The sequence below is a fragment of the Paralichthys olivaceus genome, chromosome 11 (assembly GCF_024713975.1).
Source record: "Paralichthys olivaceus isolate ysfri-2021 chromosome 11, ASM2471397v2, whole genome shotgun sequence".
NCBI classification, from domain to species: domain Eukaryota; kingdom Metazoa; phylum Chordata; class Actinopteri; order Pleuronectiformes; family Paralichthyidae; genus Paralichthys; species Paralichthys olivaceus.
The window spans coordinates 14,188,665-14,215,390 of NC_091103.1; the positions used below are offsets into that span (position 1 = coordinate 14,188,665).

The 26,726-nt window shown below is 41.0% G+C and overlaps 1 long non-coding RNA gene across 1 annotated transcript; it reads left to right on the forward strand.

Annotated features, from left to right (window-relative positions):
* Positions 1-2,152: 2,152 nt before the first annotated feature.
* On the forward strand, positions 2,153-18,170 carry LOC109630000 (uncharacterized). The gene is made up of 3 exons (XR_002202751.2): positions 2,153-2,910; positions 3,579-3,638; positions 17,830-18,170. It is a non-coding gene; the product is annotated as an uncharacterized lncRNA (long non-coding RNA).
* The last annotated feature ends 8,556 nt before the right edge of the window (positions 18,171-26,726 follow it).

Genomic DNA, 26,726 nt, shown 5'->3' on the forward strand with positions numbered 1-26,726 from the left:
AGGAATAAATCTGCTGTTCATTTCTTCATGCACGCACTCGGATCATCAAGCACTTTTGCTCTTGTCCAAACAGTAGCGTAGCTCATCTTCTCAAAAGAGGTCTTATTATGTAAATGATGAACTCATGTGCATCTTCTTTTCACCTTGAGAGTTATTTCCACAGCTGGCACACAAATGTCTCGTTTTGTCTCCGGTTCGAGGTGGAAAATGCAGCACACTCCATTCTCTTTTTCCAAATGTGGTATTGTAGTGACTTCAGCAAGCAAGCCTCCAATTGAGGTTTCTATCCACGAGAAGTGCAATCACTTATTTGGTAGTAGAGCCCTATTCCTACTCCACTCCAAACCCCAGGAATGCTGTGTTTGCTTTAAAAAGATGCTAAACTGAATGCTGGAAAACAACTAAAAAATGCTAGAGTTTTGGTTGTTTGATCCTCGATGGGAATGTTTCTTCGAGGAGATTATAAATGGGAACTGTAGAGGTGAGTGGAGGGGTGTGTTCCAGCCTGCTGTGTGTCACTGATCAGAAAAGGCTCTCATGCCACGGATATAGATCTAATTTAATTTTAGGGGAAAAGTACTCTTTCACTGCTTCATTTACTTGAGCAGGCATGGCTTCTCTAAAGTGCAATAACTGTCAGGATTAAAGACAAACTAGAAAGACACTCAGTAGAGCGCATATCTCTTCCAAGGCCCAACAGTCCCCTTAAATTCAATCAAGCTACACTAAATTTCACATACTTACAGATATCAGTCCACTAAATATCCATAAATTAATTCCTGAGCAATTTTTAAAGAAAGTGATAAAGAATTATTGGATCTGCTCCCTGATTAGGATCCACACCAAAATTTAATGGGTTCTTCTCTGACCCATACTGCATACTAAGTTTCATAATACTCTGTTCAGCTGTTTTTGTGTAATCTTGCTCATACAAACAAACAGACGGGTCCAAACATAACCTCCTGGTGGTGACAACAAGTTGAATCCTGATTTCTTCAACTGGCATTTTTATTGCAAAATAGTCACAATTTGAATTTGCTACCAGTTGTATAAACCAGGTCAAGTGGTTATGGAACCTTTCATGTGACCTTAAAATCTTATAGTATTATATAATGGATTATTAATACAGCTGTTTTTAAGATTAGTTTTAAACCTGTTCATGGTAACATTGAAATTAAATGCCTCTAAGTACAATGCTGGGTTAGAAGTTTTGAACTTGAATGTTGACATTTAGAATATTAAAATCATTATAGAATATGGGTCTAGATGGTGAATGCCCCTTGTAAGTTTGAAGGCGTTCTGTACAATTGAAGTTACCAACTAACGGTAGATGTTAGAAGGTGTTAGCAGCCACCAGAAGATGTTAGGGACATAACCTCAGTTGTGCACCTTTGCGTCATTGAGTGTTTTGGCCTTGTAATCAACAATACCGGCTGAACTTGAGACTCTTCACACTTCGCTGTGGCTAAAGGTAAATCTGACTGGCTACTGGCTTGTATGGCAGCACTATGAAAGCCATGAGGCCCCCTCAAGTAGATCAGACATCAGTACCTCTATGCCATTTTAAACTAAACCCATAGGACAAGATGGAATATCCCTTGTATGTTCTACCTCACTAATTTATGCTTACCACCAGTTGATGTTAGTGGGTGTTAACAAAAGGATAAAAAAGGGTTAGAAAAGATTTTGCTTCATTCTGAGGGTTACATTTATAAACATTTTAAGCCTGCTAAAGCAGATTTAAGATGTTGGAGTATATAAATAAAACTAACGTTGGACATTATATGACATTTGTTGTGACACACAAGCTGAAAATAGCAGTGATCCCGCTCTGAGTGTTGACTGGTGACCTGTCATTACCCACAGTCACACCAGGTTAACACTTTTCATTGACTTCATCTTTAATCTCAGTTCACTTTGCAGCTCTTTAAAACGTCTCCACACTTCCTCACACCTCATAGGTCAGAGGATGAACCGCCTCCCATGGGCGGCTCCAATCTCATTGGCCAGTCTTGCTGGAGCCCACCTCGTTTCTCACAGACATCTGCGCTCTCATTGGCCGACGCACCCGATCATCATAGTGGGCGTCAGCGGCGGGGCTCTTCCGGGTCGCGTTGTGATTGGCCGGTGGCGCGCTGTGACGTCACGGCACTGCCAGCTGATCGGAGTGAGAAGCCGGTTCGCGGAGAGGAGTTAGACCGGAGAGGAAGAGCGAGGGAGACCGGGGAGGGAGCCCCGAGGAGCGGTCAGCAGCGCGGGGTGGGGACCGGACAACCGGATGCTCTCACCGGAGCGTTTTAAACCGCTTTATCTTTAGACATTTAAACGCTAGTACTCGGAGTGCAGGGGACACACGGCGGCGGTGTGGTGAGGGGGAAACTTCGAGTGTCGTCGTCACCTCTGGAAGTGTCAGAAAACAGAGTTAAGGTGTGGCTGAGTGTGTGTGTGTGTGGTGTGTGTGTCTGTCTGTGTGTGTCAGGCTCTGAAACACGAGCGGACACACACTCGGTCTCGAACATCTACTAGCGGCTCCAAACAGCCTCCACACTAGTTTCCATTAAGGAACACATTACATAACTAACGTATTTCCATCTCGACGCGTAAAATTCCTCCTCCTCCTCCTCCTCCTCCTCCTCCTCCGCAGAAGATCATAGATCCACCAGACTGTTCCGCTGTTTAAGAAGAAAGTCGAGCGTTTTTCTTTTCTTTTCTCGGGTGTGAAATTTAACGGACGTGGCAACTTCGCAGCCGCCGACCCTCTGCTGCTGAACGCCACAGGCGCAAAACTGGGCGTGGGGGGTGAGAAGAGTCCGGACTGAGGCTGATGATCCTCATGTACCATTTGCGCAGAAAATCCCGCAATATTAGCGTAAGTGACGAGAGCCTCGTTGTGGATTGACGTGGATCAAAGTAAGTTCGAGTGTCAATTGCGTTTTTGAAACTTTTTTTTTTTCCTGAGGAGGTGACATGTAGGACCCAGGAACAAGGTGTGCTACGGCTATTTTCTAGATAGAAGTGTACCGTGGTTATGAAGCCGCAGGATCTAAAGTGAATTCACATAATGTTCTGTCTGTGGCGGTGGGCCTGGGTCACTTCTCTGCATTTGTTTGTAGCAGGATTGTGATTACAGAGGGTGTGTCTTTTTTCCATGGATCTAGAAATCCAGCAGGGGAAGCAGAGGAGGGCAGACAGACCTAGAGTTAGAGATCTCTATTAGCTGTGCACAGGCTGATTTTTTTCCTGTCCAACAACATGGAGGAGTCATCCTGAAGCAATGCCACACTTTTAACTCAATCTTAATTGGGTGCACCGGCAGACTGACCCCTTGCAGCTTAATTAACAGAAGCTTTAAGCATAGAGAGATAGAGTGAATTCCTCAAGGCCCCACCCTTTGTAGCTGCAACATGGATGTGAAGGGGTTCCTCCCCTTCTCCTCTTCTTCCTCTTACTCCTCCTCCTCCATTCTCAGCGTCATTAATTTCCCCTCTCAAGCTTATCTTATTATGCTGTTATTTCCCCTCCTCTTTAGTATCTGCAGGTGCCCACAGTTGATCTTCTTGTCTTTTGATCAACTACAGGTCTCACCATCAGGATCTACTGTTCCTTCCTGGAGTCTACAGAGGTGTTAATTATCGGAGGTAAGGGTCATAACCTGTGGAGTGCTTACAGCTCTGTGTTATCCATGTGAAATATTGAAGAAAGGTTATACCTTTTAAAAATTTTATCATTTACCCGATTGATTTCCTGCATTCCTTTTTTTTGTACCCTGGTTATAACACTGTGCTCATCAACCTGTTGCAAGTTTAGCAGTCTGTGTACCCCTCCTTTCCCACCTCCCCATTTTCTATGAATTCTACTGGGCAGGACTTATGTAATCTTTAAAGGCAGTGTTCAGTGCTCTCAAACCTTTCGCTTATGCAATCCCAGTTTAAAGATTTCCACATTAAGGAAGGCAGTGGGTTAACAAATGACAAACTTATCAGTGTGCTGGTTCCAAAGCTCAAATTCTTTTTTGGTAGAAAACTGCTCAGAGTCTGTTTGTGATTCAGCGAGGATCTTGCTGCCGAGCTCTGTAGCAACCGGTGGCTTTTTTTTACCTGCGTCTCATCTGTGTCAGTGAAACGACAGCTAGGACCTTGTCGTGTCTGATCTTTGCGAGCCATAACAGCTTCTGATGGATAGCTTGGCCATTACTGTCGGTCGATTGCCCCCCCTCCCAGATTATTTTTCCTGGAGGATTCATTATTGGCTCCTTGAAAAGCTGACTTGTTACAATTGCATTTCAATTCTTTTAAGTCATCCTCATTCTGACATTATGTCTGATTGGCGATGCACGTCTCCAGCTGGAGATGCTTAGGATGATGTTTGTTAGTTTCACAGTGTTCACATCGTCTTCCCCCCATGGCCTGGACCCTTTCCTCAAGAGCGCCCGGCCTGCTGTAATTATCCCCTCTTTGGCCTTGAATAGTAAATTATACATGATGCTGCAGGCCGCTTAGTCCGGGCTACTGGTCACATCTGGATTATCAGGGTGCCCCATTTGAATGTCCATGCCCTTGTCCTTTTTTTAAATGAGAATTATCCTCAGGACTCTCAGCTCATGCCCCACCCACATTCCATGCAGGAAGTGCTGTGTTGGAACTAGTTCCTCGTATGGAGTGTGATAATGTATTCACAAGAAGTCATTGACTTTGGTTACAATAGCACATTGTGTGTGTTGAAAGACTGGGACACAAAAAGGATGGGAAAATGGTATTATTGTTAGAAGTGTCATTAAGGGCTTATAAGGATTTTAACAGTATGAAATGCAAATCAATGTCGTATTTTTTAATGTAAAAAAAGGAAGTGAAGACGCAGTGTCAGTAGACACATTCTTCTGATTCGAGGCTAGTTATTGTCGCTTTATGAAGAATTAAATTACTTTTATGAATTGTCAGTTGAAGGATGGTGACATCCTTTTTATTACCACAGACAATCAGCTGTTATGTACTGCACAGAATAGTTAAACTCTTGATACTAATAAGAAGTTACTCACTTACGAGCTCTTTTTCTCCCTCTTTCTCTCCTTCTCCCCTTTGCCATCTTTTTTGAGTGTTTGCTTTGTCTGGGCTGTGATTGTTTAGCCACGTTGTATTAACCTGTTTGTGTTCGTGGTTCGCCGGCACAGTTGTTATATCTGCATGGCTAGATGTGATTAACACAGCCGTCCAGCAGTGACGTCCATTGCGCCACTCCCCAGACACAGACACACGCACCCACACCATGCACACAGAGAAAGGGCATGTACGACGGGAGAAAGATTAGAATCTGTTTCCAGTAATTTTCTGTCCCCATGTCCTGTTATCTAGAGTCAAATGTCAAGTCATTCTGAAATTCATTATTTGAGTGCATATGAATGCTTTTATCTTTCTTATTTGCTATATTTTATGAAGATTTGTGTTCATTTCTGGGTCAGCATATTAGAAAGGGTTTGGCCAGAAAAACATTTTACTCTATTTTTTTTTTAATACCAACAGAAGAACCATTTTACTTCAGTGTTGCTGCAATTGATCAGAATAATAGAATATAAAAATGTATGATTTGATGAGTCACTCTTCCTCTGCTGACTTAAGCTCATGAATAACTAGACCATCAAGTGACTTGCTGTGACCGAGCACGACTGAACATTGACTGGTATTGACGGCCAATCACAGAAGGGAGGATCTGCGGTGTAACTGCGGTAGCTGCAGTGAGGTTGCACATTTTCATGGCCACACCCAGACAGCCACATAGGGCTAACTTTGACTAGCTTAATCTAATATTGGACATGCTTAGGGATGTTTGTTGGATATTTAAATGTTGCCTCTGATATCCTTATGCAGAATTTGCTAGTGGGTTGAAAGGGTGTGTGTCTGTGTCTGCAAGGAAAACCAAAGCTCCTTCGCAGTTATCATGCTGTGCGTAGATGTGTTTGTGTGTGTGTATATTGTCCTCTGATGGAGAGACAGATGTGCACATGCTGTGAGTTGCGTGGTGAAATCTGGGATATGGTAGTTGGTGATGCCGGGCGAATGGTATTTCAACTGCGTCCCACACTATATGATAATTGCTTCATATGGAGAGAGACTGTCACCACACCTCAGCAGGGCTCTGTGTGGTTTACCAGACCAGCTCCATACTCATATGGACTGCACATTTTACCATGTGTGCTTGTCCACTGGAAAAGTTTGCTCTAGCATCAAAAAACCAACATCAAATTAACTGGTTTTATCAGTTGAATACAAGTGTAACTACTTCGCCTGCACTAGTTTGGTAATCCTGGGAAGTTTCTAGTAAAATGGAAGCGCCATGTTTAGTTTTCACAGTTTTCTGTTAATTAAAGGCCAGGTTGTATTGTATTGTGGCTTGTAGAATTTGAACACACATACATGCACAGATAGCAACAAGTTAGTAGCCTAAGGGAGAAGAAACACAGAGAAAGAAACTATAGCAGCTTGTATGCAAAGACAGAAGAGCTAAATGAAATGTCATTGTAGACTTGGTTTGGGTGATAATTCCAGAGTTTTGATTGGTGTGCTAAATTAGGCCTAGCCTCATGCAGGCGCAGGGTGAGCTGCTCTTAAGCTGCGTTAAGATAATTTTAGGCTGAAGCAGCGCTGTAGCACACTTAGCTGTGGCTGGTCTCTGCAGGGCTGGCGGTGAGGAGCGGTGGGCCTCTCGGCAGACCGACAGGAATGTGGACCATATGTAGCAGGCATCCCAGGAATGTAACTTGGCCTCGCTGAACTGACCAACCTAAAGACACAGATAAGGAGGAGGAAAAGGGATGAAAATGAAGGCAGAGCAAGGACGATGATATTAAAGGGCGAAAAGAGATCACAGAAGCTGAAGGAGGGATGGAGGGAAATAAAAGCGTGGATCATGTAAGAAGAGGGCTCAACAAATGGGAAATGAGTGGGGAACATGGGAGGGTGGAGATGTGATAGAAAAGGGAAACAGACAAGCTACAAGGCAAGAAAGTCATAAAGACAAGTAGATACACATTCCATAATTTATTTGTTTTTATTTGAAGTTTATTTGACTGATGACTGGTGTTGTACAAGAATTACATTCAGCAAGAGCAGAAACAACTGGTCAACTGACAGAGAATGAATCGACAAAAATTCTGAAAATCTATTTTGATATTTATTAATCAATTAAAATTTTAACTATCAATTTGCATTTATCAGTATATGGTTTTGAAGTAGTAATAGTAGTTGTACTAAACAAGACATTTGGAGATTTTCCTATGGTCTTTTAAAATTTGATATACGAATAGTGAGTTTGTCAAAAAACTACTACAAATTTCAATTTTAAAAGACCATAGGAAACATTAACAAGGCAACCATGGAACTGAAAAGTGTGCCTATAAACTGTTGGATGCTAACTGCATGTCATATCTAATGTATTCAGTAAATACCCACAATGTTATAGAGGATATTAATTAGGAATGGATTAAAGAGTGGATCTGTATTTTGATTTGCACCCAGAGATTTGGTTCACGAGGTAAACGTTGTCAAGGTGTGGTGTAGTACTTTGTAGGGTGTCAGACCACAGTGTTCTTCCACCTCACTAACTCAGGGTGAATGTCTCCTTCTCGTCTCTGTTAGTTTAGCACTCTGTGCTCTCAGGCCATTGGGGTACAGCTGGGGCCTGAACAGCAGGAAACACACTAACACACAGATACACACACTTATGCAAACATTCTTCTTTTTTTAACCCCGGCTATGCTCCCTATACTCGTCCTGTTTAGTGGAGTGTCATGACTATAGTTGAATTGTCTTTTTCAATGACCAACCAAATTGTCATCAGATTATTGCTGTGATAGACATGCAGTTCTTAAACATGCAGTTCAATCTAATGAGAAATTGGCTCATAAAACCAGATTATGTTATGGGACCCACCCACAATAGCATGGCATGCTAACAATTAATAGCTGCTGATCAGTGACAGGAGCTCCTGGACTAAAGATAGCCTGGTGTGGATTGCGGGAAATCAGCATTTGTTTCCTCACAAATTGGAAAAGCAGATTTTAAAGGGAAGTCAACTTTGAATTTTAACAGTATAAATTATAAAGTCCATCAGTGAGCCATTTGGCAATTACAGAAATAGATTTTTATTGAAGAACGTAGACCAACCAGTCCTGTGGACTTAAACTTACCTGAAACAACCACCACCTCATATTTCGTAATAAAACATCACAAGAACACTAAATGTCAGTGGTCCACCATTAAACAAAAAGAAAGAATACATGTTTTGTCCTCCATCTGTCTTTAAGCATTTGCTTTGTAAAATAGTGGCTGTTCTTTTCCCCCTAAAAGTTAAACCAGCGATAGCTGATTTCCCACTGGGGAAATATATATTATCATCTTCCAGTTATTATGGAAATCCAATATTGGAAATCCAATACAGAACAACATTATCATTCATTTGAAGTAGTCTCTCTGGCCACCTGATGAATGCAAGTCCAATATTCATTTTCCTTTTAGCTCTGTTTTTGGTCTCCACCAACTCCTGAGGGAAATATCTGGCTCTGCAGCTGCTAAATGCTCCACTGTGTTCTCCAGTTAGTCACTATCAGTGTCTGTGTGCTGCTCGGCGCCAGGCAAGTAAGGTACAGTGGGTGTATAGAGATCTTTTTTTAGCTGTTTGACTACTTTGGTATGTTGTCAATTAGGTGGGTTATGTTTTAAAAGTAAAATAAAATGTTGAAAAAGGTTTCTGATCAAGGAGAGATGATCCATGACATGTTTCTGCATGCTGTCTTTTTCTTTGGAGGGAGGATGGGTGGGGTGAAGGGAACAGACGGAGGAGATTCTATGGATTTGCACCACGCATGGGCAGCTACCACTTCTTATTCATCTGCCCTACAGGCATTTCCTGTCTTGCTGCTTGCTAGCTAAAATTCTAGTAGGAGGGGGAGGGTGACAAAAGATGTATATTTATATGTGTATACATATTCTACACAGAAAGAGAGAGAGTGAGAGGAAGGGTGAATTCGAGGGTGAAGTGGCATTTACTTAGAGCAAGGGATGGACACAAACAGATACATAGAGAGACACAATGTTCTCTTTGACACTCTTCTTCCCAGTGGTAGGACGAGATGACAGACAGAGGAAGCACACAAATCTTTTCTTTATGCTTGGCCCCTTTACCCCAGTGTTCTGTTCACAACCCTACTTCAACCCCTCTGTTTCTGTGTCTCACTGTCTCAGGAGGTTTTTTCTCTCCCAATAATATTTTCCAAAAGATGATTTGATCCTTTCTTTGTGTGTGTGTGTGTGTGCCCGTGTGTCCTTCACAGGGAACACACACATATATATATGCGGACTCCAATTCATGCTGCGTCATTGTCTCATGTGCATGGGGGAAAAACAGAGACCAGGTTGTCAGCTTCTCATGTTATGACATCACTGAGGCAGATATCATCTCAACCCCCTTTCTTCTGACACACAAACACACTCTATACTGTTCCCATGCATTCCTGCCCAAAGATGCTTGGTGTAAAAAAAAAAAAAGACACTCTGCAAGTCTTTAGTGGAAGGGCCATTTCCTTCTCCTTTTCCCCACCTGCTGAGCTCACATCACCTCTTCCTTAAGCAAATAGCACTGTGCACTCGAAGGAAATCAGAACATTAACAAGCTGTTCTTTCTGGATCAAAGGGTGCTGCAAAATTTTACATCTGTGCGGATAATGACTATATAGCATAATTGTTATCAGCTTGTCTTTGTTGGACTTGTACTTTTGCCTTGTTGAGATACAATTGTGCACACACATGTGGCTGAGTCACTTATTAATGCCGTGTTCCACGTGCCCCACCCTGACTGCTGTCTTTCTCCGCATCCCTCTTCTTCGCCCCCCCAACCCTCTAGCTTCAGCCCCCAAATTAGAAGAAACCTTCCATTTATGGCACTTATGGGATATTACTGGATGTTTCCTGCCAGGGGAACAGCTGTACCAGACAAAACCTCTTATGAGGAACACATTAGCCTTTTTTACAGGGCCTCGGCCCACGTTTTAAAGAACGCCTAACGCATATTTCTGGTTTGATTTATTAATTTTTAATCATTATTCATATACAGATAAACAGCGGTGGACATAAGTAGAGGTTATCCAATATAGACGCACAAGGCACGTGCACGTATGCAAATATACATTTTCTGTCTGCAGTGGCATTTGATAATTCACATGCCGTGTGCTGAGAGAACAAGCTCGTTGCGTTTCTTTAAAACAGGGCGTGGACAACCCCCCACCCACCCCCTTTCTCTGCACATGCATGCATACATTTGCTAGCTCACATGCCTCATGCATACACATGATCCCTACACAGACACATAGATCAGTCCCAATCACTCCCAGCTATGCTCTCCTACTTTGGTCATCATCATGGAGCCTGCAGTGGGAACGATGAACCACAGTGACAGAGTGCTAGTCTTAGCACGGCCCTTCACCAGACTGACACCTCAGCAACGTTTGCTTGTGTGTGTTTGTGCGTCTATATATGTCTCCTGAAATTCATTCCCTTTCTGCTATCTATCCCATTCAAGGCTGTAGGAGGAAAGCACTGGCAAATATAGTATATTGATCTACTCCTGAAAGCAATTTGTCATGGCCTTGGGAAAATAATTATGGAGGTCAGGGGTGCACAGGTGATCGAGTGCTCACCAGTCAGAATTGGGGCAGTGGCCCCCTTTGTGTGCACACCTTATCTACCTGCATTTGTGCAAACACCATATGTTCACATGGACACTGGGTAAATACATTTGAATGTAATTTTCATGCTTGTCCTGATTAGTTGAATCCAGTTCACCACTAATTCATATATTTATTGTGGCTGTAAATACGTATTTTTTCAAATCTCATAGCACAGTTACAAACATGGGTCCCAAATTTGAATGCAGCATTCTTTATGCAGCATAATGTGATTAATCTTGCTAGAATGCAGAAGTAAAGGAAGCCTTTTTATAGTTTTAGCTTTAGGTGGCTTGAATAAACAATAGTCATTTTCTTTAGATGTAAATCCACATTACTAATAGAGTCATTATTGATATGAAAGATTATACACTAATTCAAATTTTTTATCCATTAATTTAGAGATGTTCATATAATGATACCAGCATCGGAAATGCCTACGATACTGCCAAAAATGTGAGGGCCGGTCATCTGCAAATATTTGACGATGGAAATGTGAAACTTTCGTTTCAGGCTATTCAAATAAAGTCATTGTTGTGTATCCGTAGATTTGGGAAATTTTGAAGTTACGATAAAATAACTATTGCTTTAACAGTCTTTATATAGTTGTTTTTCAAAGTGTTTGACCTAAGCCAGGCCATACAATCTTAACTTCAAACCAGGGTAAGTAACATAATGCTGTTAAAGTAAGTTATAAGTTGTTGCTTTAAAATAATTTCTTTTTTAAATGCACTGGTATCGGATCGGTACTCACTATCAGCCGATACGCAAAGTCCATGTATTTCAATCGGTATAAGCAAGGGAAAATGGCATTGGAGCATCTGTTATTATTTTTAGTCTTAGCTTTTTCATGCCAAGAAACATAATGGGATCCCTGCATATGTTTCTTTTTATGTATTAATAGTTTTGTCAAGTGCTTTTATCAGTTATATAATGGAGATGAGTTTTATATCGAACAAACTGGACTTGGACATTTGTGAGTGTTATGACATTATTGATTTAATTACCCTGGGTTGTGAGTGACATAACATTTCTGTGACATAACCAACATTAGCTGTTCTTCCAAGCTCACAGCTTTTCAAAGGGAAATATTTTAGATGACTGCAATACCAGAAAAGATGAGGGCCGGGTGATGCTGCTTGTGAAATGGATATTGGCGATGCCTTTGGAGGAGAGATAAGAGACTTGCAAGAGTCTGTTACAAAGACTCTCTCATCCTCATAAAATAACAAGTACACTTGAGCTAATCCTGTATGAAAAAAACAATGGAATACTCAGATATAGTTTTTGCACTAAATTTACAAACCGAACTGAAATCTGTTTCTGATCTTTGTTTTGAGGTTTCTTAAATCTCCATGTTAGCGTTTTGCTGTCTCACGTTGCAGGAGAAACATTTAATTTTCTATTACCACTTTTTCACCTTACACTAAAACTGTACAAATGAAACTGTACAGAACTGATTCTTTTGTTGCATTTGATTTTGCATAAGAGATTACATAATTTGCGTGATTTGTGGGGCTTCCAATTTTTTTGTGCTTGCCAAGACATTCCCTGCATGCCCTGAGAAATGTTGATATCGGCGAACATTCTTAAATTGAATCCATTCTTCATCCTTAGTAGATTTTCTTTTTTGTCATACTAAAGCAGTTAGATATCAGTCAAATTTACAGACAAAAACAATTACAGCTCAAACTGAATCCACAGTCGGCCCCCAAAATGAGTTAGTTTCCACCGGAAATAAATAAGCGCGTTTCTCTTTACCTGAAGGGAATGCTCTCTGGGTTAAAGTCATTTTCAGTACAATAGTATGTAGACAACTGGCTGTTTTGCAAAGTTAAAGTCACCATTTAACCTCCAAATAGACTCTTTGGCCTCATTCCTACATAACTATAATGTTGTGTTTCAGATATTTGCTTTTGGTCTTCACAGACAAGCCATCTGTCACCTATGAGCTGCCCGAGGAAAAAGTTAAAACACTTGAAATGCAAACAAATTATTTGGGACTTTTCTTTGTGAATGTATTAACCAGTATCAACTCAATTTGGGGACCTTGTTCTCCATGACGCAAGTTGTCACTGCCAACAGTGTTTAAACAACTCACACAGTATGCAGTGTCACCTCCTTGTGTGTTTGTGCGTACACACCGTGAGCAGCCATTTTCAGCCTGTTACTTTGGCTGGCTGTAATTGTCCTGGGAATCGTCAGCTCTGTGTAATAAATCACTCCTCTGGTACACTGTGTTCTTAACTCTGGGATGACCACTGCGTGCGTGTTGTGTGCATGCTTAACATATTGTGAGCAGAGAAAGAACATTGCTAAAGAATAATAGGGGTTGACAATTACATTTACAGGAAAAAAATAAAAAACAAAGTGCAGCCCCTGTCACACTAGGATGATTAGTTAGCCAGAGGCAAAATTTGTCATAGAGACCCTTTTTTTTCTTTTTACCTTTTGTTGCTCTTTCTTGTGTATCTTTCAATTTCCTCATGTCCTGAGAGTATAGAAAACAAGATTTATTATGGAATTTTCTGATTCATGATTTAATAACTAAGAATGCAATGATTGATTGGATGTAGCAGAGGAAGCTACAACGACAGGAACATAAAGTACTGTATAGAAATGACAAAATAACTAGAGATGAGCATTCCCCTCATGATACCCATTTTTAATTCACTAGATCCACATTTTATTTTGGATCTGCAGCAGATTTCACACACTTGCAAATATAAGTCCCCGAAATATGTGTTTTTTCATCACAATTCCAAAATAATATTCTGTGAAAACCAGAAAAATTTGGAAAAACCTCATAATGTTAACATGAAAAAAAAAAATTTTGTGCCTCATCCTGGGTCATGCCCTACGCAACCACAAAATTACATGGACCTAGGGTTTGTAAGTCTTGCTAACTAACTAGCAAATATATAAACAAAAGCGGATAAAAACATAATGTCCATGGTGGAGTTAATAAAACAAATACATCATTAAAAGGATACGTTAATGATAAAGGTGTAATTTTTTTCCTGCTCACTAGAATGTTAAGATTGAATGTGTATGTATATCTCTGTTCAAAATATTGGATGACTTTCTAAATACTGACACTAGTTCTTTCCTCCTGACTTATTAGAGCTATTACATGGTCACCAGCTTGCTTTCATGTAGCAATGCTGATCTCTGACCTTGTCGGTGTTTGCTGCTCTTCTCGTTATCCCTTTCCTCTCTTTATCCTTTTCCTTTTCATCTGTTTACCTATCTTTCCATTCTCCTGCAAATCTACTTGCCAGTTTAAATACGATCCGTTGGACAGCAGAGGAAACTAATCTTCTCTGTTAACAAAAGGCCAGTGGAGCTATCAGGTGCCCCTTTACAAATTTGCTCAATGAAAACAAAAGCAAAGCCTTTGCCCTGGATCCCATCTCCAATATTACACACCCACAATGGATCCCCCTGGATTCAGTACAAGTTCAAGGCCCACAACCCATTCAGAATTCATTCTCAAACTAGTCTCATGAAGACCATTTGGACAGATTGAGAGAGTGTGTGCGTGTTTGTGTGTACGTCTGCAGCCCAGAGCTTTCCACTGTTGCTCAGAGCAGCGTGGGGTTCGTTGAGTTTCTAGGGGTTGCTGGGTTCGCAGTGCTGCTGAGAGCTAGTTTGCCCAAAGCCCTGTCCTTGAACTGTGAAAGAAAATGCTGCTAGGGAAAGGCTTTTCAGACCGACTGACTGCAATAGTTGAAGTCAGTCCAGCTGAATGGAATCCAGGCAAGACAAATCCTGAGCTACTCGTGAATATTACACAGTGGTCGCCAGAAATGATGGATGTTACTAGTGGTACATCATATCAAGGGTTTTCTTGTCACTTTTATTCTCTAATACTTGATTACTTGATCGCTCTTAAGGGTTTAATCCTTCTACCAACATTTCTTAAACTGACACTCATCAGGGTGGACATTTGAGAGACTTTCTCCAGATGAAATAACAAAATACTTGACATGTTGGTGAAGCAGTCACACACCCAAGGGAGTGGAAGTGTCTAAACTGTAAGAAAAATTCCCTCATTCATGCCTGTGTGGCTGCTGTAAACTGAACTGCCCCACAGGACAAGAGCTGTTTTCTATCAGGAGTTCCAGGCTGTAACCAGAGGCCAAGCTATCTAGCTAGCAAAGACTTCTGTATTCAATTAGGGTTAAAGCAGAGGGAATGCTAAAACAGTAGGCTAGCTCCATGATGGTGTGCACGCACGCCCGGTTTATTTGTTTATGCGTGCACATTTAAACACTTTTATAAACCGCAGTGTTCGCGAATAAGGACAAAAGAATGTTGTAAAGTTTTCCTCTCTTGTATCTCTCTCTCTACCTCACTTGTATCTCTCTCTCTACCTCACCTCTCTCCGACAACAAGTTCCTCTCACAGCTAGCACAGAAAGGAGTGTGTGTGTTTGAGTGCCAAGTGGCAGCCACCCTAGCCAAACGCTTAAGGCAAAGTGGAAGCGCCTTAAGATGAAGCACACGTAGTGGTTGCTTGATACCGGATCTAAAAATCTCCAACTGCACAGTAATCCCAAAAAAGTAATTGGTTAAAAAAATGAAGGCCTCATCTAATAAACTCTCAAATCTTTGCATTGGTGGCCGTTTTGAGAATTAGTGTCATTAAAGCGTTATTTCTGAAACCCTTTATGCTTTATTTGCTGAACTCCTCTTCACGTCCTGATAGCCATCACTAAATAAAACAAGAAGAGAAGAAAAACCATAAAGGCAGTGACTTTACAGGACTGAATTAAACATGACCAATCATTTCATCTGGATTAAATGAAATTATTGGTTGGCCAGAGAGATGTAAACCGCTAAGGAAATTTTATAGCCAGAAATTATCAAGCAAGTTATAGAAAAGCTGGCTTCAAGCAGCTATCAGGATCATATGTTCATATGTTTTGAGGGCGTAGCTCTGACAAGGGGTGGGATGTATCGTTTGCATTTTCTCAAAGAGTAGTCTGCTTGTGCTGTCTTGTCCAGGATTACCAACCCTAGCTTTAGAGAAATAAGGACTTAAATAGGAATATAGGTACTTAAGGGTGTGTTTGCTTCAGCTACAGGGGGAAGAAAGCAGCAGATAGAAATCAAAGCTTCAAAATGTCCTTTTCAGGAGAAACTTGACTTCTCTATTGTTATGTTCACAAGGTGCTCATTGGCTGACCTACAGCAGTTCTTCACTGGCAAGCTTTATGTCCTCATGTATCAACTAAAGCTGCCAGCTGAAGAACTGTTGTGGTCGGCTCTTTCCTGCACTGAAGACTTGTCCATCCCCAGGAGCAAGCGGCACGAAGACAATGACAGAATCACCATATAAAATAATAGGCACAGTCCCTCACTGTTTAAAAACCCTGTCACTTGTGCGGCATGTTCATGTGTTCAGATTCATACCATGACACCTGCTGTATCATGTAACAAAAGTATTGCACCATGGAAACTGGTCTCTTTCATTTAGGGTTAGGGTTTATCATAGCAAGTAAGTGACATTTTAATGGTACGTTTTTCTAAAGTAGCAGAGTCTTGCCACAATTCTGACTTTCACCCAACTTGCATCATCCAAAAAATGCATTTTAGTTAAGCACCAGCAGTGATGCTATTTTTCTGTCTCCAATTTCAGGTTCAAAATACATTTTTGTCAAAATTATAAGGAAAATTAAAGAACAACAATGGATTTTTGCAGCGATTCAGAAAAGGAAAATGCTTTCAGTGTCAGAAGATAAAATCTCTGAAGGAATTTTTAGTAACTCCTGTAATACTTGGTGCTTGGTAGATCAATGGTGGTTGAAGGCTATGTCAAGTCAAGCCACTTTCATTTATTCTGTGCTGGGTGTACCGTCGCTCTTGCCCAATTTCATTTGGTATTGGCTTCAGCTCCCCAAGTAACCCTTAAAGAATAAGTGGTGTGGATCGATGAATGGATGAGTGGTGCAGTGGTCAACACTGTTGCCTCTCAGCAATAAGATTCTTGCTTTGAACTTGCCGAATGGACTAGCTAGGGCATGATACATTTTAATACATAGAACAATTGTTATTGCCTGTGGAAACAAATTAGTAAGACATAAATAAGAAACATATAAACTGACAGCCGAGGTCTGCTGTCATGCTTCTGCTTTTACTCCTGTGTCATAAAAGACATATATTTTCTCCCCTGTAACAACCCTGAGTGTCAGACAGAAGAGCAAAGACTGACAGACATCTTGTCCGTGACCCTCAGTTCTCATAAACGGAACTTCAAGAGAGAGGGCAATGCCCGGAGCAGGATATGAGTGCAAACGTGTCCCTTTAAAGCTGCCAGCCGGAGTCCAACAGAGGGAAGGAATGTTCTGGGCCCTTAACAAAACCAGATGCCCCGGCTTACTCTCCGTCTGCACACATGCTCTCAGCTGCCTTCTCTCGCTCCTCGAGCTCTTAACACCGCAGATGGAACAGAGAGCTGGTCAGACTCTGTCCGAGGTGCATCATCGTCTTTATCAACAACCTTTAATGTGGTCTGGCTTCTAGCTCTTTGTCTGTGACCCAATCTCCTTATCCTCTTGTCTGCTCCTCTTTACCTTCATGTCCTTATGCTTGGCAGACCTTTTCCTTAACCTCCTCCAGCCCGCAATCTCTAAGTCGAGTGACAGACACACACACACACACACACACACACACACACACACACACACACACACACACACACACACACACACACACACACACACACACACACTCACTCACTCACTCACTCACACGGGAAACACCAGCATGGGATTATTCCACTCCCTCTCCTGTACATCCTCTTCATGCAGGACTGCCAGTACCCTGCATCAATGCGCCATAACAGTGCATGTAAGGGTCACGCCTTGACCTTGTGTGTTCTGTAGATTTGCTTTAGGTCAGTGACTCGCCTGATCCACTCCCAGGGAATCGGCCTGTGAGTGCATTAAGAGATTGCGGAAGGAGGAATGTATGAGGCCAAGAGGAGAAGCACCTGCAGTAAGAAGAGTCCACCTGACTCAACCAACAGGATGCAATTGGGCTTTCTGCTTGTGTGTGTATATAAATGTGTGTTCGCATTAAACCCTCTTTTTTTACTCATTTTTTCCCACCCAGATGTGCCCCACCAGTGCCACTGACCCTGGGTGGCCTGTACCTGTGCTCCTGCCAGCTGTTGTGCCAGATGTGCATGGTGAGAAGGCAGAAGAGCATCCCAGAAAGAGACAAACTGGCAGCTGCTGCAAACAGAGGGGAGCACGATCAAAGCAGGGCTGGGTCAACCTACAACACATCAGTCATACAGCAAATATCTTACAACAAACTGTGAGGATCTTGACAGTTAGTTGACGTACGATATAAGGATGAATGTGTTGTTCTGTAGCCTGCTGCTATGTGAGGTCTCTGATATTACTGTATCTCCTTGAATAAAAGTAGGCCCATGTCCTCAACTAAATGATTCTATGGTAAGAAGCTGTGCATCTTCTTCAAATATTTAATACCTTATTAAAACAAACACTGGGTTGCTGAAACAGATACAGGAAGTATTGCAAATATGTGTTTTTAAACTGTTGAAAGATCATTTTCACTATAAATTCCTGTCAAATGCGCTTGATGAAGAGAAAAAGGTGAGACCCCACCTTTAGAAGAGCAGCGTGGCTCAGGGGGCAGGGGGGCAGTGTGTCTGCTCTAACGGGCACTGAAATGACAAGCAAGGCGTTCTGCGGTACACATGCGTCACTCATCCAGTGTGACCCAGGTTTAAGCTTTTGTGACTTCTCACAATCAGAGAGACTCTTGAATATTCATTCAGAAACATTAGATCCTGCAGCTCTTCAGCAGTGTCATATAAGAGCTTCTCCAACAAACAGCAAAGATTATGCTATATATTACCGTCTCGAGTATTTTGACATCTGTCAGACTTCTTGCGTTCGACTGGAAGTTCAGACACATGTTAAGCACTAAACCACGGCACATTTGTGCTCCAGGCTTATGGACTTAGTCAACACACTTCCTGTCTGAGACATACATTATACTGCCAGTGAGAACATAAACAATAATCTTCTTAAGGTGTGAGCGTCTCATGTCAGCAGTAATAGCATCCCTTACTCAAGGAATTTGTGATCTGACAATGAGATTGTGCCGCACCATAATTTCTCAGTCAGCTCATCGCACGGCCAAATATTATCATGATATTTTTGCCTGAGATTCAATTCTGTCTAAATACACACCAGGTTGAAAATCTGCTTTACCATACAAAATGTTTGCAGTGCCAAAAGACGATTGTAATTTTTTCTTACAAATAGCAAATATTTCACTATTGTAATCTTTTCAACATTAAGCATTGATCTGCTGATTGCTGATTTACCTGTCTGAGCTATTGAAAGTCTGCTTGAACTCAAAACTAATTTAAATTAGAGGCAGGGTGACAGGCTGGGGTTTTATGGTTTAAGTCTCACCTCTTCTTCACTTCAACTCTAAATATTCCTTTTTTCACTTGCAAAAGTCATTTTGGTCTTTATATCCAAGTGTAAGACATTTCAAATGTTTATGTGCAATGCTATCAAGATCCAATAGTCAGACAGTAAAGACTTTCCTTTAAGAACTGGGTTTGCCAGTGCCCTTTGGAACATGAAATAGCAGTAACATCTTTGCACAGCGTGTATAAACATTAGGCCAGTGACACTGACCCCTGGCTCTTAGTAGATTAACTTCATGTGTTCTGACTCTCACAGAGAAGATCAGAGACACTTCCTACAGTCTTCCTGAGTGGATAAATCTGACTGCTCTCTGTCGGTATGTTCCTTAAATCATTATCACTGATTTCACTTTTAGTGGATGATGAAGAAAAAGTTCATGTGTTTTAGGATGTTTTAGAGTAAGAGAAAGAAGTGTTAATGGACAACAGGTGCATAACCACGTTTTTACTTATGTGTGTGTCACATTTTTGCATGCTCCTGGGAAATGAATAGATTGCAAATGAGCAATTTTTAGACTGAAGTATTCTCTGGTGTGGTGTCTGCAGCACAGCCCTTGTTCAACTCTTAAGTCAATGCAGGAGGAAGCTCCAAGGCCATGGTCTGAAGAGGGTTACAAGCCTCCCCTAAATTCTTCCCTGTAGGTGAAATCATGTGAAAGCTGCTTAGGCAGATTATCCCTGCCTCGACTGCAGCTGGCAGCGAGATCCTTGGGAGTGCACCTGACTCAATACTGGCGGTGACGCAACCGCAGCCTGTGGCGCAGCGTGCTCCCTCAATCCTCCATGACCTTTATCCCCAGAGGGAAAAGTGCATCTTGTGGCCAGCACAAGAGGGACTAAATCAACAGATCACACACACACATGAATGACACAAAAAATGTTTAATATCTTAAAAATGAAGCATGATAATCGATGACCTGGATTTAATTATTTAGATTTGATGTCAAGTTTAACCTTAAATTTTTGTTAAGTTTCAATAATAGATTCTGTAAAAAAAATGTTTTCCAAAACAAAATAATGGATTCTTTATTATATCTGCCCAGGGAGCTTATCTTTTAGTCTATGTTTGTTTGTAATTGCAAATAAGCAGGATTACACAAAGACTAGACAATTGATCCCCATGAAATTTAGTGAAGGGTTGCTGTACGACCCAAGGAAGAACCCATCAAAATCATTTTTAAGGTCTTTTTAACATTGTGAGATGGGCAGTTTTTCAACATTTTGGTTAATATCTTTAAGAATAATTCATAAATATTAATGAAAATAATCTGACATATTTTGTGGACAGATAATAAGTGTGTGCATTTTGGTGCAGATCCAAAAAGGACCTTGGAGGAGGTATGCACTACAGAGAGCCATTCTAGTTTGGTTCTGGTTTTGGTTTATTGACAATATTTTAGCATTTAACATTTACTTGTTGAGGACAGGATGATAATTTTCTTTCCCTCACCATCGATCCTGGTGATTAAAACCAAAGAAGCATATCAAAAAAGATAATGGCTGTGAAACAAGTTTCAAATGCAACTAGAACTCAGTAGCAAATACTTCCACCAATACCCAATCAATGCACTAAATTGCACACACTCACAGATATTGGCCTGATGCACTGATTATTTCCTGGGAAATTAGTAACAAATGAAAAAAGAAACAACTAAGAATCTATCTTGCACCTAACTTGCAATGTTAAGGGAAAACAAACATGCATCTGTCTCATTGACCGGATTCAGATACAAATTTCATGAAGTCAAAGTCCCATTCTTCTGATCCATATAATTTAATAAATTGATAATAAATGTATTTCTTCTCTGACTCCTGCCACAGGTTTGGGAGAAATCTGATTAGTAGTTTTTGCATAATCATGCTGACGAACCGACCAAAGCACAGGGTTGAAAACATAACCTCCTTGGTAGAGGAGAATATCAAAAAGAGAACTGTCAGTCACTGTTGCTGTTCTTTCCTGACTTGATAGAGAGATAGTGTGATACTCTAAACTCAAACAATTCTGTTGTTTAAAATCACTCAAGTAATTTGTTCCTGTGAATTACAAAATGAAATGTGATTCATTTGGAATTTAACAGTCAAACTATTACAAATCTCCTCACATTGGCTTTTGATAGTTACAGGTATATTATCATAAGGTTCAGCCAGTCGACTCATAATGTGGTCTGTGGTCTATGAGATATGAAAAGTCCTGATTTATCTTTGGCAGCTGCGTTGGGACGTTAAAAATCTAGGGAAGTGAAGCTTCTGCACATGTGCTCAGATTTGTCAGGAACTGGCAATTTATATAAAGACTCAAAGTGTCATATTTTAATTAAGTGCAGGCAGAAGTAGAGCAGTGGTCTCCAAGTGTGTTTTAATGAGGTCCCAGGTGCACTGTCACCTCATGAAAACACAATGCTCCAACAAAATCCATGTCCTATCACACCACACACTCAGCTTTTATGAGGTTTTATTAAAAATGAAAGGATTTCAGTCTCAGTGCTTCAAAGCTTCACCAGGTCCAACCAAGAAAAGAAATGTAGATGTGGCAGGGTGATGGTGAGCTGAAGTGACAAAGACATAAAATACATTTTATTCTCAGTTCATGCAGAGATAAACTATGGTTTATTCTTTTAAAACTACAATTTCAGGGACCACCACACAGCCCAAAGCTGAATATAACGAAGGCAGTGTCTAGACAGCATTCTGATTCACAGCAGAAAATATAAATACATATATTTTCTGTTGTGAATCAGAGTAAAAACTGAAAAAAACGAAATAGAAATCACTGTTTTCCTGATAAGTGATTGGAAAAAAGAGACAACCATAAAGTTTTTGTAGACTTTTCATGTTTTTGTTGTTTTGTCAATTTAGTGAAATAAGAAGCTGCCAGAGACCGAAAATGACAGAGACATTAAAATTGTAAAAATAAAAATACCATGGGAGGACAGCTAGAAATACCTTTTCACTATAAATACAAATACAACAGAATTTTTTATATATATATATTAATGATAAGCTCATTTACATGTAAATTGATTGTGATTGATGATGATTTTTACTGAAAGTCCATTTGCTGTTGTAAATCACTGAAAAGATTAATGCTTCAAGGTTTGATTTATTATCAATTTGATTATAGTCCAAGTCCACGGACTTACAAGTACATGTGAAAGTCCAACATCAGCATTTTACTCGTTTTGTCTCCACATGATATACATTAATAAAGTTATATTATTCACCAGTGAATAGACAGACGTCAGTGGGGTTTTTCTATTTTCTGGTGGGGTTTGATTTAATAAGGGTATTCACTCGCCTAATAAAATAAAAATTTGTGAAATGCACAAAAATGTCAGCAACTGGCTCATGAGAATTGAAGAGTAATTGCAGAAATGTCAGCGGCTGAAATGTGGTGAGGTCTGGTTTTTTTCCCGCTGTCTTTCTTCAGGGTCGTACAGTCTCGGGTTAAATTTTACAGGATTTATCACCATGGTCGTCTGTTTTATCTCATGTGGCACGATGCCCTGCTTTGACAAATGGACAATGAATAAAGTAATTTATTGTAACAGTCAATATCTGTCTTTGAGGTTTTTTTTGTCATATATCTTTGCACTATGCAGGAAGACATTATTCATATGAAGATCTATAGAGTGACCTATAAAGTATTAAGTACAGCTAATGTGATCGAAGCATTTTTGACTTTTTCAACAATTTTCAACTTTTTCATCTTCAAAACGACGTATACAGTATGTTGAGAAATGAAAGTGCCAGAACATTGCACGAAAACATTGCATGAAAGATAACGTCTCATTTATAATGTGTCAAAAACTTTCAAATCTGATTTGAAACCATGTACAGCCGAGCTTTAGAGGACTATACAAAGTAGCCTACACACCCACACACCACGCTGCTGTAAGCCAAAGCTCTTCCTGTCTCATAGAGGCCCGTGATGTGTTCTACACATTGCAGCCGATACTTGGCCGGCACTGAGCTCCCGAAATAGACTTCAGTTCCAGATAGGTGGGTTGTGAGGCGAAAGAGAGAGAAAGTGGGAAAGGAAGTGAACGTGGGACACAGGATAGTGTAACACAGTATTGTGTGTCTGCAATCTGCTGCCTGCGCCCTCCACTCCTATTTCACTGTGTGTGTGTGTGTGTGTGTGTGTGTGTGTGTGTATGAGGTTGGGGTTAGGGTTAGGTTTAGGGTTAGGCAAATTAAAGATCCGATTGAATTCAGAGTCCACAGGAAATGAATTTGAATTCAATTTAATATCGTCTGCAGTCAAGGCAAAATCACTGCGTGTGTGTGTGTATGTGTATGTGTGTGTGTGTGTGTGTGTGTGGTGACGTCAGAAAAGGTGCTCTGGTCAGTCTGATGATGCTCTTCAGTGAAGGCCTATTATGCAACTTTTTCGGAAAGTCTGAGCAATAGTGGCCAGATAATCTTGTTAAATGGCACACACAACCCACGCACACACACACACACACACACAACCCACGTACACGCACACACACACAACCCACGCACACACACACACACACACAAACAACCCACGTACACGCACACACATACAACCCACGCACACACACACACACACACACACAACCCACGTACACGCACACACATACAACCCACGTACACACGCACACACACACACACACACACACACACACACACACACACACAACCCACGTACATGCACACAGACACACACACACACACACACACAGGCACACACACACACGGGCACACACACACACACACACACACACACAATCCATGTACATGTACACAGACACACACACAAACACACACAACCCACGTACATGCACACACACACACACACACACACATACAGGCACTTGTAGATGAAGTGTCTCATAGTTGTTTAATACAGTGCAGATGAAAACACAGACACATAAAGACATGTGGTGTGTTCTTGATAATGCAGCAGAACACAGAGGCCCATACATGTCTCTGTGCTGAAGTGGGCCATAGAGAGCGGAGGCTTACCCAACAGAGTTATAAATAACTGGACGTCCTGCACCTTAAGACGGTTTTGTCTGGGTGGAGGGCTCTCAGAGTTCAATGTAACCTGACAACTTAATCCCTTGTAAGAGAGAGAGAGAGGCAGAGGGAGGCTGGTGAGCATGGGGCTGGATAAGCTACTGTTGCTCATTAGCACTTTAGAGCAAGACAGCAAACATCATCTCTTTTTTTGGATACGGTTCAGCTTGTGATGCACACGTGTGTACCACGAGCACAATCCCCCATAAACACTCACAGGGTTCTGCTGTACGTCATCCCTGTGGGTTGAATCACATAATGAAATTAAAGAAATAGTTTGACATTTCAGGAAACACACACTTCTTCGTTCCCATGCTGAGAGTAAAATGAGAAGATCAATATCACCATGGAGTCTATGCTGGTTGCCTGGCAACAATCACAGTTATGACTCCAGGAAGTCACCGTGCCTAACCAAGATGTAGTCCAACACATAGCCCACTGTAAAAACACAACTTGGCTTCTCTTTAACACTTTGGTTTTCAGATGGAGTCATGCTGGTGTTTTACCCATGATTCCAGTCTTATGCAGAGTGAGGCTAACTGTCTTGAAGTTTTAGCTTCATATTTATTGAAGAGACACTTCCCTTGTAATTCTAAGCACAAAAAAAGACTATTAACACAATCAACACACACTATTTGCTTAAATTTTAAATAATCAGTTTAATAAAGAAAAAAACAAATCAGTGCTAAATAACTATGAATATGTAATAATAATGAATAAGTGATAATGCATGGAAATTGCTATTTCCATGCATTATCTATACCATGTTTCCCTTTTGTGGATCGCCAATACCAGCTGACATTGGGCAAGAGGCAGGCTACACCCCAGACAGGTCACCAGTGTATCACAGGGCTGACGCATAGAGACAGACTACCAGTCACACTGACAGTCTCCAATTAACCTGATTTTAATCTGCATGTCTGTGGACGGAGAAAATCCAAGGAGAACATATACACTCCACAGAAAGATGCAGACTGAATTGAGTGTTATATATATATGACATAATAAGACTGATCAAGCTAATCAACACATGATATGAATGGATGAATATCCAGTGGAGTTGCCTTCTTGTATCTTACATCTGAGCATCAATAAAAAAATACACAACTTATAAGTCACAAATACTTCCTTTAATCATGCTCAGGTGAAAAAGTGAAAGCTGAATCTATCTAGATAAAAGAACTCTATAGTATATAGCATAGATAGACAGATAGATAGATAGAAAGATTGATTGATGCCATGTAAGTGTATGCGTCTGCCTGCCACATGCAGGACCCACATGAGAACAGGCTGACCTTTGATTCTTGTTGCACTCACTGGGACGGAAAAAGTGTGTGTGTGTGTGTGTGTGTGTGTGTGTGTGTGTGTGTGTGTGTGTGTGTGTGTGTGTGTGTGTATCTGGGAGTGTCCCTCTCTGTGTGCATCTCACGCATACTTGAGGAAATTGTCAGTAGTTGCTGGTAAGGACCAGAGCCAGCTCAGCCTCATCCTGCCCTCTGCACATGCTCCACATTAAAGCCCATCAGACACTGCAGTCCTCAACAAGGTCGTGCTCGTCATCAGTCAACATGTCTGGCACTTTCACTGTTCTTCTTCACTCAGGAGATTACATTGTGTTTGAAACGGGGTTCCTGAGAGGTACAGGTACTGTAACTTAAGTTAAGATCAATGCATTATGCCTTTTCGTGAAATTACAGAGTTATATTCAACATTTTTATTAATAAAAAAAGTTGCTAGTAAACTACATGGGTTGAAATTAAATGTTTGAAACTGTGCAGCATTTTCAATTATTATAAACACACAGAAATCTATGAATGTGCCTTCACCTTGACTTTTATCTCAGAGTTCCTGCATCTCTTGCTTTATCCATCAGACCCTGAACAGGTAGACATTGGTCTCAAGGGCTGGGTCAGGTTGAGAGTATTGAGGTCAGACAGGATGGCCGCTGAACACCACCCGGTTAATCCCCTGACCTGGTCCAACCGACAGATTAGGCCAGCTTGTTGGCGGAAGGTCGATCCTGTTGCTCTCTGTTGGCTGCACTTCAGTCACATTCAATACCCCGCTTCCTCCTCTCATATCCCTACTAACCCGTCAGAACAGGTCAATACGGCACTAGCCGGTAAATTAAAGTGGGTTTTACTGAAAAACTGATCAAGAAATCAGAGTTTGTTGAAATTCTACACTGGCAACAATATGAGACAAAGACTTAGATTTTTTTCACAAACCACAGTAACATTTTTTAATGTTTTGGTTGGTAGTTTTATGATGGAACAATTGATCTCATGAACATGTCTTGTAGTTACTGCCCCTGTGTCTGTTGTAGTTTGCCTTTTTGTTTCTCATGCAGTTATCACATGGACAGATCAGGACGTACAGATGTCTCAATAGTGACATGAGCTCTTGTTGAAAGTTAACAGTGGGATTACATCTGTTGGGTCGATCAGCTCAATTAGCTCCATTAGTTCTCAGCATGGTCAGGGCAGGATTT